Source organism: Pseudorasbora parva, chromosome 13 (assembly GCF_024679245.1).
Source record: "Pseudorasbora parva isolate DD20220531a chromosome 13, ASM2467924v1, whole genome shotgun sequence".
Lineage (NCBI taxonomy): Eukaryota > Metazoa > Chordata > Actinopteri > Cypriniformes > Gobionidae > Pseudorasbora > Pseudorasbora parva.
The window spans coordinates 26,839,851-26,858,968 of record NC_090184.1 but is presented as its reverse complement, the minus strand read 5'-3'; the positions used below and the strand labels follow the sequence as shown (position 1 = coordinate 26,858,968).

Here is a 19,118-nt window from a genome sequence, read left to right as displayed (position 1 = left end):
CGTCTCTCAACTTTCTCTTCACAATATCCCACAGATTCTCTATGGGGTTCAGGTCAGGAGAGTTGGCAGGCCAATTGAGCACAGTAATACCATGGTCAGTAAACCCTTTACCAGTGGTTTTGGCACTGTGAACAGGTGCCAGGTCATGCTGAAAAACAAAATCTTCATCTCCATAAAGCTTTTCAGCAGATGGAAGCATGAAGTGCTCCAAAATCTCCTGATAGCTAGCTGCATTGACCCTGCCCTTGATAAAACACAGTGGACCAACACCAGCAGCTGACATGGCACCCCAGACCATTACTGACTGTGGGTACTTGACACTGGACTTCAGGCATTTTGGCATTTCTTTCTCCCCAGTCTTCCTCCAGACTCTGGCACCTTAATTTCCGAATGACATGCAAAATTTGCTTTCATCCGAAAAGAGGGTGTCAATGATGGCCTTCTGGACAGCAGTCAGGTCAGCAGTCTTACCCATGATTGCGGTTTTGAGTAATGAACCAGGCTGGGAGTTTTTAAAAGCCTCAGGAATATTTTGCGGGTGTTTAGAGTTAATTAGTTGATTCAGATGATTAGGTTAATATCTCGTTTAGAGAACCGTTTCATGATATGCTAATTTTTTGAGATTTTTTGGAATTTTGGGTTTTCATGAGCTGTATGCCAAAATCATCAGTATTAAAACAATAAAAGACCTGCAATATTTCAGTTGGTGTGCAATGAATCTAAAATATATGAACATATAATTTTATCATTACATTATGGAAAATAATGAACTTTATCACAATATGCTAATTTTTTGAGAAGGACCTGTATATAGAACACGTCAGTGTTGATGACAGAAGCAAGCGCATGTAACATATGTGATTAAAAATAAAACAAACCTCATTGCTTCTCATGAATCACACACACACACACACACACACACACACACACACACACACACACACACACACACACACACACACACACACGTTTGAGCCTCTGTGTTTACCATATGTAATGTGCTATATGTATGTGTATGTGAATAAAAGCCTGAATTAAAATCTGTTCATCACATGAAGTGATCATATCTCTTCACAAAAGTTAGATTAAACTGCTTAACTTACCTGGACTTTCAATGGAGGCCAAAAAAATGTATTTGTGTTTTAAAAAAGTAACCAAAGACTTGGGTTTGGAATGACATGAATATGAGTAAATGATGACATTATTGTATTTTGGGAGGGACCTGTCCCTTTAAATATATGACTGAAAATCATAATTTGCAGCATAATGTTGAGCACTTGTCCATTATTTGAGATGTAAAGCTGTACATTTTTAATGACGTTGTAAAATTGTATATAATGCTGGTGAATTATTTTGGCAGCGGCTATTTGCACTAAGTGCAAAAAGTAATAGAAGCTATTTACATTAAGTGCAAATAGTGAAAGATGCTGTTTACACCAAGTGAACATGGCATATTTTCTTAGCAACAGATGCTCTTTATACTAAGTGAATAAGTTCTTTGCAATATTTGTAAATAGTAATTATAAAATGTATACTTTATTTTGACAGATACACTTTTTGTACCTCAGTATTGTACATTAACAGGATGCAATAACAACACCGAGTGTAAATGATTATATTTATTAAAATTATTAAACAAATGCTGCCTCAATGGCACAATGCAAGCCCTCCCTTCACCTACCCCTAACCCTACTCAATACATGCTTTTAATATTATTAAACATTTCATAAGGCACTTTATTTCCACTTTTAGAACATTTTCTTAATTGTTATTGAAAGTACATGCCTTTCTGGTTTGATATGTGAAAAGGCAGAAGAGCAAGCTCGGCAAAAGACAGATTCGAACCTGGGTCGATCGTGTCAGACCTTAGATCCTTAAGCTTTATGCTTTACTGAGTGTGCCACTGAAGACATTGACATATTTGCTTTTTTTATTTATTCATCTTGTTTGGCCAGTGTAAATTTGTTGGTGTAAATAGACACTCCAGACGATAAAAGTCCTCCCTACACCTACCCACAAAATACATTTATTATTATAAAAAATTCCGTTAGGCATTTTATCTCCACTTTTAGAACATTTCCTTCTTTTTTATTGAAAGTTAATGCTTTTCCGATGTTATATGTGATGGGAAAAGGGAGAAGAACCCACGAACCTTACGCTCTACTGAAGGCGCCACTTAATACATTAATATATGCACATTGTTTATAACCTTGTGTGGTCCGAACAGGCATTGTTGAGCAGAGGTAGTGTAAATATGTGCACTATTTGCGCTTGGTGTATACAGACACTCCCCTAAACACTTACCACTAAAATCATGTTTACATGCATATTGTTTACATCTTATGGCTACTTACTTTTGAATTTTTTTTAAAGAAAGCAAGGGACGAATCAAAATGATTTTTGTTGTAAAAAAATATGCCACACTCTTGAGTTGAGTCTGTATCCCGGAATATTCCTTTAATCCGATTACGTCAGAAAGATCAGTGGAGAGAGGTGGACATCAGAATTTCTGTACACCTCATCGATCGACTGGTTCAGTGATCAATGCCTTGATCTTCTGCCGTGACAGTATCAAAATCAAGATCAGAGTATATCACACCCAACCGAAACATTTCAAAGAGATTCTCTTCTCTTCAAAATGAGAAGAGAGGAAAATAAAAAAAGAGGACAGGAGAGGAGAGGAGAGGAGGAAATGTGATTACCAAGCACTGTGTATGAAAAAGAGAGAGAGAGCGTGTGAGTGGAGTTCCAAAAAAAGCATAATTGTTGGTCACTTCAAGACTGTTAAAGCTGAGAGACTGATCCACAATGAGAAATACTTTGAGCAACTTTGCAGGCTTATGCCATATTTTTTTCAAATGACTTTAAAATGAACAAATGCAATTGCCTCCAGGGGGGAGTCTTATGCAAGCACTGCAGAACATTTATATTACAATAATATACATCCTCTGGAGCAGAGGGAAGAATAATTTACTTTGATAGCTAGTTTGAATTTTTTTTTTTAGATGTTTATGTATCTCTTTGTAATTTCATATTGGTGGATTAAAAATGGATTAAAAAGTGGATTAAAAATATTAATCAAATAAATCACAATTAATGAAATATGTTCATATTAGCTAATAAATGTCCCCCAAATGAAGATAATTTAAAGACAATTTAAATTGTGTTAGATGAGTAAAAGCATTGGACAAACCAGGGGTTTTCAATGACCACCAGGGGTATGCAAAGGCATAATTGAAGGAATGTTGAAATTCTGAATTTTTTAAAATGTTTTTTAATGTTTTTTTAATGTTTTTTTTTTATGTGTTTTAATGTATTTATTTATTTATTTATTTATTTATTTATTTATTTATTTATTTATTTATTTATTTATTTATTTAAGGTCAGTTATGTTAACTCAGAATATTTAATTAAAACTTATGAACTTAATATAATGTAAACAAATTTGTCAAATGTAAAAAATAATACCATTTCATTATGATTTCTGGAGAATAGTGGTAAATCATGAGATTAAAAACTTAAAATATTTAAAAAAATATATATATATATTTTTTTTTTTAAGTCAGCATGCACTATTCGAAATGCACTGGCTGTAACATGCATGTCATGACTGAAAATATATATATTTTAAATTGACATTTTATATTTTATGCTATACAGGCAGTGTATATATATATCACGATCACATGAGAATCAATAGTATGAGTGTGCAATGTCGTGGAATATATTTTTTCACGTGCATTTAATATACACTTTGTGAAAAACTGCATAGGCTACCATATACATGACAAAAAAATGTTGCCGTTATACATTCCACGACATTGCCATGCACACTCATCCTATTCATATCCATTTTCATGCAGGGCTTATTTAATTAGTACATTTAAGTAACTTTTTTATATTATGGTCTGGGACTAGGCTTAAAGGGATAGTTTACCCTCAAGATGTTCCAAACCTATGAATTTCTTTATTCTGCTGAACACAGAAGAAGATATTTTGAAGAATGTTAATTCATCAAACAGTTGATGGGCCCCATTGACTTCCATATTTCCTATACTATGGAAGTCACTGGGTTCATCAACTGTGAAATATCTTATTTTGTGTTCAGCAGAAGAAAGAAATTCATAGGTTTGGAACATCTTGAGGGTGAAGCCTCGTCCCAGACCATAATATAAAAAAGTACTTAAATGTACCAATTAAACTAAGCCCTGAACGAAAATGGAGGCTTGCTCAGGCTTGGAGGGTTATCATTTTTGGGTGATCAAACTATCCCTTTAAAAATTAAAATGACCCCATGATTTACTCACCCTCAAGCCATCCTAAGTGTATATGAATGCAACATTTCTTTTTACTCAACTCTATGGACACAACTTTTATGATATAGTTTACCAACTGTTTTTCCCCCCTTCAAACACCCAGCATTGACTGAGTGCTTGACAATATTGTCTGGAAGCCAGCCATGGCCATAAAGAACATTGAATTGAAAAACTGAGATAGCATGAGTGCTGAAAGAGAGAGAGAGAGAGAGAGAGAGAGCGAGAGAGAGAGGCTGGCTAACGCACTGAAGCGTTGCTACATACTGTCCTCTCCTTTTCAGTCTCACTCCTGAACTAAATCCACTAAAAGCTTAAAACTCTTGCCTTCACCCTCCCTTTCCATTCCTCAAATCTCTCTTTCTTGAGTGCAGCCGAAACCTATTTTCCATCTTTTCCTCTGTGACCTCCCTGACGAAACACACCCAATAAAAAATGTGAAGACAGAGAGAGTGCTGGAGAAGAAGGAGGAGATAGCAGATCTCCAGCAGGGATTCATGCATCAATTAATGAGTTGAGTTTGGCCGCAAGTCCACCCAAATCTACAGCTCATCGCAGTGTGTGTTTGTGTGTGTGGAGCAAAGAAATGTGGTATGACTGGCAACAGTAGTATATCAATTATTTAAGTTTTAAAAGTTGAAATGAACTGGTGTAGTGGGTGTTCTGTGTGTTTTCATGAGGAAGACTCCCTAAGTGCCCTTAAAATCGAGGGAGCAGGAAGATGGCCATTGTAGACAGGAAATTCAAAATATGCATTAGTCTTGAAACACTAGCTCAAAATTAGATGCCAATATGTCAGCAGTTATCCTCATTATAATACTGACTAAACGCCAAATGAGAACCTCTTACAGAAATTACACTATTACTATTACACTTTTTATCAGGCTTTTATCAAAATTATTTTAAGCTATAGATTTGATTAATTTGAAATTAGGGCAAGACTTCCAATCTACAAATAAGATCTGTTGTAAAAATATGAATTATTAAACATTTAAATATATATTATGATCTAAATAAACATATATATATATATATATATATATATATATATATATATATATATATATATATATATATATATATATATATATATACAAATCTAATTAATTAGAGGCTTTGTAATTAATTAATCGAAATTACAAACAGCTCTTTAATTACAAAGCCATTCCAAATTAAAAGTGAATTTGTTCATTTTCCAAATCCATTTTCCAGATTCTGACTACTAGTTTAATCGCAGACTGGATTTTTTAGAGCGGATATTATATGATGTACATACTGTCATGTCATTGTAGCTGTAGGCCATCCGACAAACCATCTCATCGACACACCAGACGAACGGAAGACAGACAACGGGGGGAAAAAAATTCTCCATTTCCTCTGGTGCTCTTTCTGTTGATGTGCGTGAGCGCTCTAGTCAGAGTGAAGTCAAAGCAACTCTTGCTGTGTGACATGTCAGAGAATCAGAAAAGACTGGAAAGATACATGGAGGTTTTATCAAAAGGCTGCAGATGCGCTGCGAAGCCTGAGAGCAGAGGATGATGGGATATCGTCTCACTCTGCCCAGGGATCTAAGCAACGTCAGAGCACTGCAGCGTCCAAATTCATTTCAGAGAGCTTAAACTACCCACACACACATACACACTCACCATGTAACTCTATGGTAGTAAATATGGTGTGTCAAATGAGAATGAGAAATTGTCTATGGAGATTTGTAGGGATCTTGCAACAGCCTGTCAACTCTGTGACTTGAGTTTAGGGGGAAAAAACAGTTGGAAGCTATTTACTTTATTTAAGAACAGTGACAGTACGTTTGAAAGCTTGATTCTGATTGGCTGACACAGACATTCCAAGGTGTTGACTAATATTCTATACAGTAACTGCCTGACAAGGAAATAGCATTTGGCCACATTACAGATCTATATCACTTCACCATGCTCTTTGTTGCAAATCAACAAACCTTAAAAGAGACCTACAATCCACCCAGGCTATTCTCACAAAAATGCGTATAAATAGTACGAGTGTGCAATGTCGTGGAATGTATACGCCAAAACTCATTTTGGCGTGTCTATGGCACGCTGTTTTTCGCGTGCATATGACACGCATTTTATGGCGTATTATACATACGAACCCCCCACCCCACCACCCTAAACCTACCTATCATATGCACGGCAAAATGAGTTTTGGCGTATACATTCCACGACATTGCACACTCATACTATTTATACGCATTTATGTGTGATCGGGTTGATCCACCATAGTAAAAGACTCTGCGCGAGAATAAAAATGGCAAAATGGCAAATAAAAAAAATACTGTTAACAAAACAAAACAAAAAATAGCAAAATACAAAATATACAAAAGGGAAAAAAGGAAGAAAAACAAAACAAAAAGAAGTAAACAAAACCAAATAAAAGGAAGCTAAACAAAACTAAAAAATGAAGGAAGGAAAAAAAGGAAAAAAATGAAGAAAACAAAACAAAAGGAAGTAAACCCAAACAAAACAAAAGGAAGTAAACCCAAACAAAACAAAAGGAAGTAAACCCAAACAAAAAACAAACGAAAACAAAATTAAACAAAACAAAATAAAGCAAAAGAAAACAAAACAAAAAACTAAAGAAAACTCATTTAAATGAAACAAAGCTAAACAAAACAAAGGGAAGCCAAACAAAACAAAAACAAAAGGAAGAAAAATAAAACAAAAGGAAGCCAAACAAAACAAAAGGAAGAAAACTAAAACTAAAGGAAGCCAAATAAAACAAATGGAAGCAAAATAAAAACTAAAGGATTAAAAACTAAATAAAATTAAACAAAATGAAGCAAAACAAAACCAAAAGATAAATTAATAAAATAAAATAAAAGTCTTTTAATTCTTTTAGGCAGTTGGGCATTAGAAGATACTTCTGATTTCCAGCATCGTTCACCAAGCTGGGAACTGTGCAGTCTGTTTAGTGTGCAGTGATGAGACGGGTAAACGAATGAGCTGTTATAGCGGTCTCTCATCAGTGTAATTATGGGCTGGTAATCATGAGAACCCTCTGCATAACAATCCCGAGTTTGAGTCATTCAAACCCTGAATGTTACAGGACATCTACATGCAATCAAATCAGAGACCTCTCAATGAAAGACGGATCAAAATAAATGAAGTCGTCTGAACTCAAACACTAATATTAATAATACTGAGTCATGTCTACAGACTTCACATTATCTTATGAGATCAGTGGGTGTACACATTAACTTGAACATAGATGAGCTAAATTACTAACAGAGCTTTGAGTTCTGAAAAAGGGATGTTGGAAGCCGAATGGTTAATGATATATGATGCTGACATGAAGGTTGCAGGTTCAAGCCCCAGTTTATCACCATTCTGCCCTTAATTGACAACCCTAACCTCATGTTCCTCAGGGGAACTCATCACATTGGCATTAGACGTACTGTGAGGCTCTTTGAAAGAGACAGGCATCAAACAATAAATCAAGTAATTAAGTCCAGATCTAGAGATAAAAGCAATTTTGTGTTTGTAATTAATGAACCGAAATGACAGAGCTCACTTAACTAAAATTACCCAAGCATGCAGTGATGTTACTACTGATATAGCTAAAACTGATTATTCATTTGGAATTATGCACACACAAGAAAAAAAGAGAACATCAACTCAATGTAAAAGGGGGAAAAAAAGAAGGTGAGAAAAAAATGATGATATTCATTGTTTTTTCATCCCTGAAGCAGAAAGTCCTCCTTCCAGCATGAATTCCCATAACACCCTGACAACAGAGAAAAGACCGAAAGAGAGAGAAAATGAAAAACTAGACACAGTAAGAGACAAAGAGAAAACCTAGTGGTTCACCGAAAACAAATTGTTCTGAGTGAAAGCTGTCTCACACCAAGATACATGAGAGGAGGGAACAGGATTAGGAGAAAGATTTTTTTTTTTTAAAATGAGTGAAAATAGACAGAATTAAAGGGGTGATGAATTGAGAAATCAACTTTCCCTTGAGCTTTTGATATATAAAAGGTCATGGTGATATAAGAATATCCTCTAAGTTTCAGAGCTGAAAACTTCCTTGTTAGTCAAAGAAAAGCTTTTATAGACACCAGGCCCAGAAAACGGTCCTGTGCTTCATACTTACGTCAGTGCGCGACGAAACACTGCATCTACAGTGCGTCTAATCCAGTAGCCTCGCCCACGGACTCATGGAGCTGATCGGCTCGTGCGAGCTGGTCAACAACATAAACATGCCGAGGAAGATTAAGATATTGCACTATTCCTGGTTGTGGAAGAACACAGTTCTAATATTAGGCATGAGTGGTTGAACTTTATTTTTAAAGAAGTTCCAGCTCACGTGGGGAGCATTTGTAAACAAATCTCCGGTCGATGCTGGATTTGGATCCGACCGGAATGGTGCAACACACTTATGTGAGTAAAACGTGTTTTTATATGTGATAGTATTGCATTGTTATAGATTGTTTTGCTTATGTGTATGTGTCTAACAGAAACATACCTTTACCACACCGGACTCAGACACGTATGGACCACTGCTCGCTCACCCGGCAGGCCGATGAATCTCATTATATTCCGTTCTTGTTCTGCTCTTCTCTCTCTCTGTCTCTGACACATCTGAAGGGTGGCACGCGTGCGCATGTGTATGTGTGTGTGTGCCTGGTTCGCGCTTATATCGTCTGATCTTGCGAGCTATGTGTAATATATAAATAATAGTCCAATCAATCACAGGTGGATGAAAGATAAATAAATCATTGTTTATTTGATAAAGACGTTTACGAGCCCTGTGATTGAGAAAATAGCCTATTACTTATTAGTTATGTTTTTGAATGTAAAAACCACACGAACATCATTAGTTCCTGACACCTTTAAACAATGCAGTATAATTAATGATAAAACCTGTACATTCATTTCTACTGCTTCTGTTACACTTTTGCGGGAACCAATCACAGACTGGCTTATCCACCTGGCACGCTATTGGCCGGTTTAACACAATGACGCATAGAGAAGGATGGACCAATGCCTGTTGATCACGCCTCTTGTGGTCTGATTGGTTAAAGGACTTGCATACAGAGTTATTTGAATTACGCTCGTTTATCACACCTCTTGCGCAGTAGAAAATACAGACAGACTCCCCAGACCAATGTTCAGTCTTGAATTGAGCTTGGTCTGGCAAAGGTCTGGCAAAGGTTCCTTTGCAGCAAACAAAAATATGTTCTAATTTATTTACGGAATTTGGTTATGCAAACATTAAAGGTAAACTGTGTAAATTTTTAGAGGCATCTAGTGGTGAGGTTGTGAATTGCGATCACTTACCGCTCACTCCTCTCTTTTGAAGCACATAGAGAATCTATGGTGGCCGACACAGGACGAAGATGTTGTCGACTGAGACAGAAGAGAGTAGTTGGAGCTCTGTAGAGCAGTTTGTCCGTTTAATGCTACTGTAGAAATATGACGGCGCAAAAAGCTATTTCACTGCAAGGGGACCCGATGTGTATGTAGATAGAGATGGCTCATTCTAAGGTAATACAAACATAATGGATCATTATGTAAGGTCTTTATACACCACTGAAAACATGATATGTATATTATATTACATTCCTGTCAATAGATCCTCATAAATGCTACACACTGCACCTTTAAGGGGATTTTGCATTTTATAATATCTCAAACATATACTTTTTTAATGTTCTTTCAACCTTCTGGAACAAAATGTTACAAAAAAAAAAAAAAACCCATTCCATTAACGTATAAATAATGTTTTATTTAATGTTTGAACATTTTGTGAACATTAGACCAAATAACTGATAAGTGTTACCGGAAGAATGTTTGCTCATAAATTTGAGAGAACATTGCCAGAACGTTAAATGTTCCGAAAACGTTCCTTTTAGCTGGTCTGCTATTTATTACAGCTTGACTGAGGTCAGGTTAGTCCAGCGAGTAAAAACCTCAAACTGAATGATTGATGGCCGTCACACCCACACGTGTTTGTCCCTAAATAAACCTCGAAGGTGGATCCGTTCTTATTCGGCATCCTTCAGCAAGCCTTCACCACTGTTTGCTTTCATTCTGGCTGATCCGCGAGGTGTGTGTTCATGTGTGTTATGTGAAAAGTCACGTCAGAGAGTTTGTTGGGTGTAATTAGGCTCAGAGGTGCTTGTTTTGCCTGAATTCTGGCAAACAAGATCAGTAGCCATGACAGCAGGGACCCGTAGAGTGAATCTCAGCCAGAAGCACCCTATACAAACCCACTATGATACTCACACATGCTCAAACACAAACTAGACCACAAGTGTACAGATGTGTCCAGTTATAACACACTTGACAGATGCAGGAAATGAGCAGCCATACGTAAGGTGTGCTGATCTGAACATCACTCATGCATCAACAGAATGGCTACAATGAAAAAAAAAGTTGTCTAAGTTTAATAATTAAATTATTAAGATTTAGATTAAGATTAAATTTAATAATTAAGTTTAATTTAAAAGCTTTAACCTAATATTAATATAAATAGGCTCTACGTCTAAATGTACACTACAGTTCAAACGTTTTTCAAGAAATAAATGAATACTTTTATTCAGCAAGGATGCATTACCTCGATCAAAAATGACAGTTAAAACATTTAGAATGTTACGAAAAAAACCTATTACAAAAATAAATGAGTTCTTAAAGTTCTATTTATCAAAAAATCCCATCACTAAGAAGCACAACAAATGTTTTCAACATTAATAATAATACATTATTCCTGAGCAGTAAATCAGCATATTATAAGGATTTCTAAACGATCGTGTGACACTGGAGACTGAAGCTTTGCCATAACAAGGATAAATTACATTTTAATTTGTAATAATATTTCATAAAATTACTGTTTTACTATAATGCTGATCATCAAATAAATAAGATATTTCTTATCAAACAAATAGTTTAATAAGAAGATACTTAAAGACAGTACATTACGCATATACAGACAGGAGCCATCTGGGAAAAGTCTCGACGAGTCGAGCCATGAACGCTGTGCTAAGTGATTACCTGTGACTTGAAATCTCATATGGTCTGTTGTTTTCCAAGATGGCTGCTGTCTGTATACGCATAATGTACTGCCTTTATAAAGTATCTCCTTATTAAACTGTTTGTACACTTACAAAGTTCTCAATGTTTCGGTTTAGGGACCCTCATTATGCTACCGTGCTAGTGTGAGGCTATTTTGAGTATTGTTAGGGGTATTAGCGATTTCATTTGACTTATTATGTGCCCCATATACTAGCGTTATAAGCTAATCTGTTTTTAGATAAAAACTCTTTACTTTACTTTCCCAGAGAACGATCTACTCTGTAACCATGTGTTAATTAATTGTCCTTTAAAGCTGCAGTCCGTTAGCGGAAGAACACTGCAGCCGGAGCTACTTCTCTCTGTTTATGTCTATGGCGAGTCACGCAGGGACTGTGCTCCTCCACAGCGGTTCCCACCAGACCGGTCTGAAGTAGTCCCAATATAAACACTTATTATAAGTGTACCATAATGATTCGGGGTAAGACAAAAACACAGTTTGGAAAATGGATTCATGTAGTAAATTCTCATTATATAATATTTGTAAATCTTGAACAGCTTTAAGTTTACAATGCTGGTGTTCCCAGCATGTACTTGGCGTGAGGTAACAAGGTTACAAGTATTCACTGTTTGTCCAGTTATTTACACTGTTATTTTGTTGTCTATTTTAGTACCTTATTAAGTGGCGTCCATTTCTACTCAAAATCGCCTCTTAAAGGTGAACTATGTAGTATTTGTGCAGTAAAATATCCAAAAACCACTAGGCCGGTGTTATATATTTTGTTCAGTTGAGTACCTACAATATCCCAGAAGTTTCCAACTATTTGTAAATTGTGAGAAAATTGCTATTTTAACTAAGGACAGGGACGTTTCAGCATTGCATTTGAGGGAGTCGCCTGTCAATTGCGTCATATCTGCGTTACCCTCGGTTTCGGCTTTTATTTGGCAGGAGCGCTTTACTCTTAGCAGTGTGAACAAGTGAACGCACAGAGTAAAGTCATAACATCGTTTTGAACACACTTAAATGTATCTAATATGATAAACAGAGCTACATTACCTCAAAATTATAACCGGAAGAGCGGATCTGTGCAGGCGCCCGGCGAATGTCTCCCGTCCCTTCATAATAAAAGTCCCGGTATTTCCGAGGCGGGTATTTGTTTAACAATCGCTCCAGCAGCTGTGCTCAGGTCTACAACACTCGGTCCTGCTCTGGTTTAGACTACAGTAACGTTAATAACCGCATGCATGAACGTGATTTCTGCCCGAGTCCTATTTTCCACCGGCTGTGATGAGAAGACCACATCTCCCAAGATGCTGCGCTCACACTTTGCGTCATCAAACTACGATTTGTTTTGAATAGGCGCCCTCTAGTGGACGGAAAGCTCCATAGTGCACCTTTAATATTCAAAAATGTATAATTTGTTGATTTTTAGCTTGATGATTTAGGTTAGATTTTAATTCACTTTAGCAGATTTTACTCAATTTCATAAAATTTACTATAGAAAACAGCAACAATGTGATTGAGTGGAGATCAAATGCAGACTTTGCTGACGTCTCCTGCTTCTGATTTTCTCCTGAGAAAAAGGCACACAATTTTATATCGCTGTGCCAAAATGTCATATATTTCATAAAGAAAACAATTATTTCTCAAGACCAAATGTATCTGAGCGATGCTATCCTCTTTCCTTTTAAAGTTATATGCTCTTTATATGTATGCCGTGCCTGCGTCTATTTTTGTTTTAGGAGAAACACTTTGGATAAAGTTGATACTTAAATGAAGCATGAGAACTTCATCAAGTCTCCTGAGCATAAAAGAGTATCTTTCTCCTTTGGGTATTTCTATTTTGTTTGTTTACCTGTTCTTTTTTTAGGCGCTTATTACACTGTCTCTCACTGGAAAATAAAGATTCTTTCAACAAATAAACACTTCAACCTGGAAGCACACACACTCACACAACCTCTCCACCAAGCTCACCCTGTGACTGAGCAAGTCATCCATTTATACGCTTCACCTCGGGAAACACTGGGGGTCACTTACTCTCTATTACTTTCTTTCTCTCTATCTCTTGATTCCTGCAGAGGTTGTGTCATGACAGTAATGTTAATCTTGTCCTGTGAGACAGAGATGATGACTGAATGAAAGAAAGTATAGGGTGATGCTGCAGTAATAAAGTGCTCTCTCTGTCTCTCAGCTAAGGTCTGGTGAACTCTGAGGTGACGAGTGAAGCTGTGGTCATCGCTGCCCTTCTTTTCTCATTGGGAGATCATCTCCGTGCGATTCCACATGATGTGGTCATAGTGTAGGATGAGGTTGACACAGAGTGTGTGTTTTTGTGAAGGTGCAGATTTCATCTGTCTGGTGTTTTGTGATTCTCTCATTAATCAACACTTTGGCAGACGGCTCAGCTGCACACAAAGCAATTTACTGAAAATAACCAATCAGAAATATGAGAGCCATGAAACCTTCATACATATTCAGAAGTTTCAAACTTCTCCATTCCTTCTTTCAATCTGCAAAATTACCTATTTTGTATATATAATGTATTTGTGTGTGTATATATATATATATATATATATATATATATATATATATATATATATATATATATATATATATATATATATAAAATTCAGTTTAATCAATCCATGTTTTTGAATGTATATCAATAAACTTGTAAATTCACCATTTATGGAAGGCTATTGCTTGACCTCATTACACATATAGATCATGTCTGCCAGTGCCAACTAAACCGAACACTTCCTCAATTCCACCTGTCATCACCCTCAAGAAATTACAGATCCACAGCAGACTGTTCTGCCAACATTTTGACAGCATTGTCATGTTTATTTAATAGTTGATAGTCATTCATTTTATATAACTTATAATTCAGACGGTGACGCCAAATTAAAAATTCATGTAATAATTTTCTTTATTTCATTTTCATTGCACTACAAACATATTAAACAAATGTTATAAAGTATTTAATCACCTTATGGGAGGACAATAGGTGCACATTTTTAACCTTAAGCATTTGTGTTCAAAATCAATCACCAAAGCTACAGCAGGCTAATCATCCAATCAACATAATTTATAAATACACACATAGGCATATTAATCTGTCTGTCTGTCTGTCTGTCTGTCTGTCTGTCTGTCTCTCAGAATTATTGGCTACCCTGCTAAATATGATCAAAGAAGGCTGTAAAAAAATGTCTCTTCATTGTTTATCCTTACCCTAAAATTGAGGTACAACAATTGAAATGGGGGTGTCACATTATTAAATAAATGCTTTTCTCCAAAACACATTGGCCATAATTATTGGCACCCTTTTATTAAATACTTTTTGCAACAGCTTTTGATTAGTGCTCTGAGTCTTCTATAATGCCTGATGAGTTTGGAGAACACCTGACAAGAGCTCAGAGAACATTCCTTTAATACAGAATCTTCTCAAATCCTTCAGATTCCCAGCTCCGTGTCAGTGCTTCTTCTCTTCAGTTCACTCCACTCATTTTCTGGTTCATGTCAGGGAACTGGGACGGCCATGGCAGAAGCGTCATTTTGTGCTCAGTGATACATTTTTGTGTTGATTTTTATGTTTGGTTTGATCCATTGTCCTGATGGAAGATCCAACCGTGGCTCATTATAAGATTTCTAGCAGAAGCAGTCAGGTTTAGATTTGTTATATTTAGGTATTTGCAAGAATCCATGATACCATGTGTCTGAACAAGATGTCCAGGACCTCCAGCAAACAAAAACAAAAAAGACCCACAACATTAAAGATTCAACTGTATTTTTAACCGTGGACATGGGGTACTTTTTATCCCTTTTTGTACCAAACCCATCTGGTGGGTTTGCTGCCAAAAATATATTTTTATAGTTTCATCTAGAACCAGGTCCATTTTGAATTCTTTTTTTGGATGAGAGGATTTTTCTTGAACCCCTCCCAAACAACATATGGTAATGTAGGGTTATTTGGATTTTTTCAGGCTTTCTGACCCCAAGACTCCCCCCATGTCTAATCTCTGCACTTCTCCATCTGTGATCCTTCGAGAGTCTTTGGCCACTCAAAGCTGCATTAGGACGATATAGACACACGTCCTCTTCCAGGCAGATTCGTAACATCTTGAGTTGATTGGAACTTCTTAATTATTGCCCTGATGGTGGAAATGGGGATTTCCAATGCTTGAGCTATTTTCTTACAGCCACTTTCTATTTTGTGAAGCTCAAAAATCTTTGGCTGCACATTACAATTATATTCTTTGTTTTTTCTCAGTGTGACGAATGATTAAGGGAACTTTGCCTTTGTGTTTCCTCATATTTATACTTCTGTGAAACAAAAAATAATAGCTAGACAATTTCATGCTCCTAGTCACCCTGGTGTGCTAAAAATGTAAATATTAATGGGAATATACTTCAGAGACACTGTACTCATAAAAAAGTATAGGGGTGCTAATAATTATGGACAACATGTTTTTCTTTATGTGATTTTCCCCGCACTTTCAATTATTTTTCTTTAATGAAAGGTTTGATTTTTGTGATTTTTGAGACTGAAAGATCACAAGGATAAACAATGCAGATTTTCTTTGAACACACACACACACACACACACACACACACACACACACACACATATACATATATATATATATATATATATATATATATATATATATATATATATATATATATATATATATATATATACATACATACATACATACATACATACATACATACATACATACATACATGCATACATACATACATGCACTGTGTGTAAATATAAGTGAATTTAGCACTTTAAAACTGGACTTACAACTATTCTGCTGTGAGTGTATAGTCACACACGCAAAATGGCACAAACATAATTACACACACTGGTTCTCTGTGAACGCTTTGATGAATTATTCACACCACACTAGATAAATTAGTGGAACTGAATGAACAGGGTCTGGTCAGCTGACTACACTCAAATCATTTTAACTGAAACCCAAACCAGCTGCAGAAACCCGAGATTCCCGCTCTGACCCAGACATCAGCCATTCCAACAAGTAACAGTTATTTGTCACAGTTAATAGCCTGTGAAAACACACACACAATAATGCAGCCAAACATCTTAATAAACACACAATGCACATGCAGTTTGAGTGCAAATGAGATAATGAGAGACAAATAACCATCAACTAGCGGCTAAACAAAAGCATTAGCATTACAAACAAATTCCTGGCGAGAAAGATAAACGCAATAAAGGAAAGGAGAATGATTTCAAACCAGCTAGGTTCAGGGCATTAAAAATAAACCAGCCTTAAAGGTCTCCAAATGTTCCATCTCAGATGGTATAAGTCAAATATAATTAGCAGATCCTCTCTCTTTGTCTGCCCCTCCCTCTCTATGATGATTAGTAAATCGTTTTTATAGATGCATCTCTCTTTCCTGTCAATCTACAGGCTATAAACTTGCTCTGGGTCTCAGGGTGGGCAGATCACTGCATTTGACACACACCATTTCAACCATTTACATTGGCAGCATTTATCAGATCCATCTTGTGAGTGAGTTATCATAGCAAGGCATGTCCCAGAAGCAGTGCTTGGGTTAAACCTTTCTCGCACTAACAGCAGACCCAGGACCTGCACACAACAGAGCCAAATCAAATAAACTACTACATTCAGCGCTGATTCACAAAGGATTATTTCAGCAGCCAGTATCAGCGGGGCATCTGTGTGTTCCTAAGCCTTTTGCTCCCGACAACATCCTCCTTCATAGAGAACACATACCCAGCTCTGTTAGGAGGAAAATAAATGCGCACTAGCCTAAAGGGAGTTATATCAGTCAACCACATCAGCCAATGCAATGCAATTACTGCGGAAATCATAGTTGCAACTTCACATTCATATGGCCATATTGTGCAGTGTTCATTTTGTCCTGTCTTTTATCTCTCTTCCAAAGTGATGTGGATGGTTTATAACACACTATATCTTAATTGGTGCAATTTACTGCAAAAATGGTTTAAAAAGAAGAAAGTTATGAAGTATATCTTAAACCCACATATTTCTCTCGTTTAACCCACAAATCGTTCAATTGGGTGAGTCGGATCATTTTTATAAAACCGATCTTAATGAAGCACTCACAAAGACTGAAGAAATGGTTCACAGCTCAATTGAAACGCAAAATATAGGCTTATTTAAGTTATAGGCCTAAGTGTATTTTTAGACAGGTAAGGCTGCAAACACACTGAACTGGGACAAATGACAATAAAAATCACTTTTAATAGCTAACAGGAAAATGACGTACTAAATAAGAAATACTACTTTATTGATAATTAAAGCTTTTTTGGGGGGAGGGGGTTGTGGGGGTTGAGAGATACTTACATAATAATATAGACTTGCCATCAGTACCTCACTTGAGTGAGTTGGTGGCCGTCTGTGCGCGTGACGGCGCATCTAGATGCCAGGCTCCGTGTACTGGAACGGAGACCTTTAACTCTGTTTCCATCCAGGGTAAGCTGATTTACAGGGGTAAGCCTTTACTTTTACATGGCATATACTGTTAAAGCGTTAAGAAGACAAGCACCGTCACACACACACCCTCGCTCTCCCGCGCGCGCACACGCAAACTCAGCAAGCTCGTTGCCCTTTTTACTCTATAGTATTATTTCTTAACCGCGCTTGGCACAAAATAGCCCAGCTTTATAGCTCCTAGGTTGATTCTCGGGTTTACACACAGGCTATAGCCTAGACCTACCTATTAAGTTTCAGTGACCCGCGTCCGGTCACGATCAGAATGCATGACTCACTAAAGCAACTGTCGTGGATCACTAAAACAGGTGATTTTACTCAATTGTAAAAATATATTTTAACTCGGTGGACAACTAAACACCGTGTTATTCTTCTTTGTGGACATCTACGTTTTGGAAAAAATAAATGTAAGCACATGTAAAATGTGAGTGTCAATTTCTGTCAAACCAAAATAGATAATAAAAGCTGCATACCTGTTAGTGCGGTGGTCCGGATTATTGCCCAGCAGCCGAGAGGGGTCTCATTGCCCTTCCATTATGAGTTATTCCATCCACGAACCGGAGAGGCTTTAACAATCCGCTCCAAAGGATCCCTCTTATATCTACTATGTCAGAGAAAGTCAGAAACCCCCAAACGCAGAAAATAAGTTCAGTCCGCTAATCACAAAAGCTCCCGATGTCCCCGCAGGGCGTCCGGGTGCGCGGAGACGCAAAGTTCCTTCTTTCGCAGCGTCTCAGATCTTCATCTCAACTCTAAGGAGAGCGCTGTGAAACTTCACATCAGCGCTTTCCCTTTCTGGTTTAAAAAGCACACAGATGTTTCTAACGGAGCCATCACCCCACGTAGTATCCTGTTGGGCTTGTTTTTACGGTGTTTGTCCGCGCTGGAGACGGTGCACGCTCTGTGCAGGTTCTGCCAGTGCTAAAGGCAAAGGTCTGGAGCGCTGTGCTGCGCCGTCTCGATCCCTGCGTGCTCTCCAGGGATGGCTGAAGGAACCCGACGCACAGTGAATCAGCGCCACTCAGCGGCGTGTGTGACAGCTATCCTGCGGTTTTACCCTTCTGTTGATTTTAAATATTTTACATGTTCATCTGAGTGGCATAAAAACGCATTTAAACGCACAAAACTTGTTTAAGGCGAACAACACAGATTTAACCGATACCAGTCAGTCCAGCATGGGCGAGTTATTTGAGTTTTCATGAACATCCCATTCAAAGATTTCTTTAACAATTAAAAAGCAGACATAAAC

General features: G+C 37.0%; 1 protein-coding gene across 1 annotated transcript in view; it reads right to left on the bottom strand.

Annotated features, from left to right (window-relative positions):
• tafa3b (TAFA chemokine like family member 3b) overlaps positions 1-18,855 on the bottom strand; it is a 136,903-nt gene extending 118,048 nt beyond the window's left edge. The window contains exon 1 of the mRNA XM_067413667.1: positions 18,343-18,855. The gene's annotated coding sequence lies outside the window, so the exon portion shown is untranslated. The remainder of the gene's footprint in view (positions 1-18,342) is intronic.
• Positions 18,856-19,118: the final 263 nt, after the last annotated feature.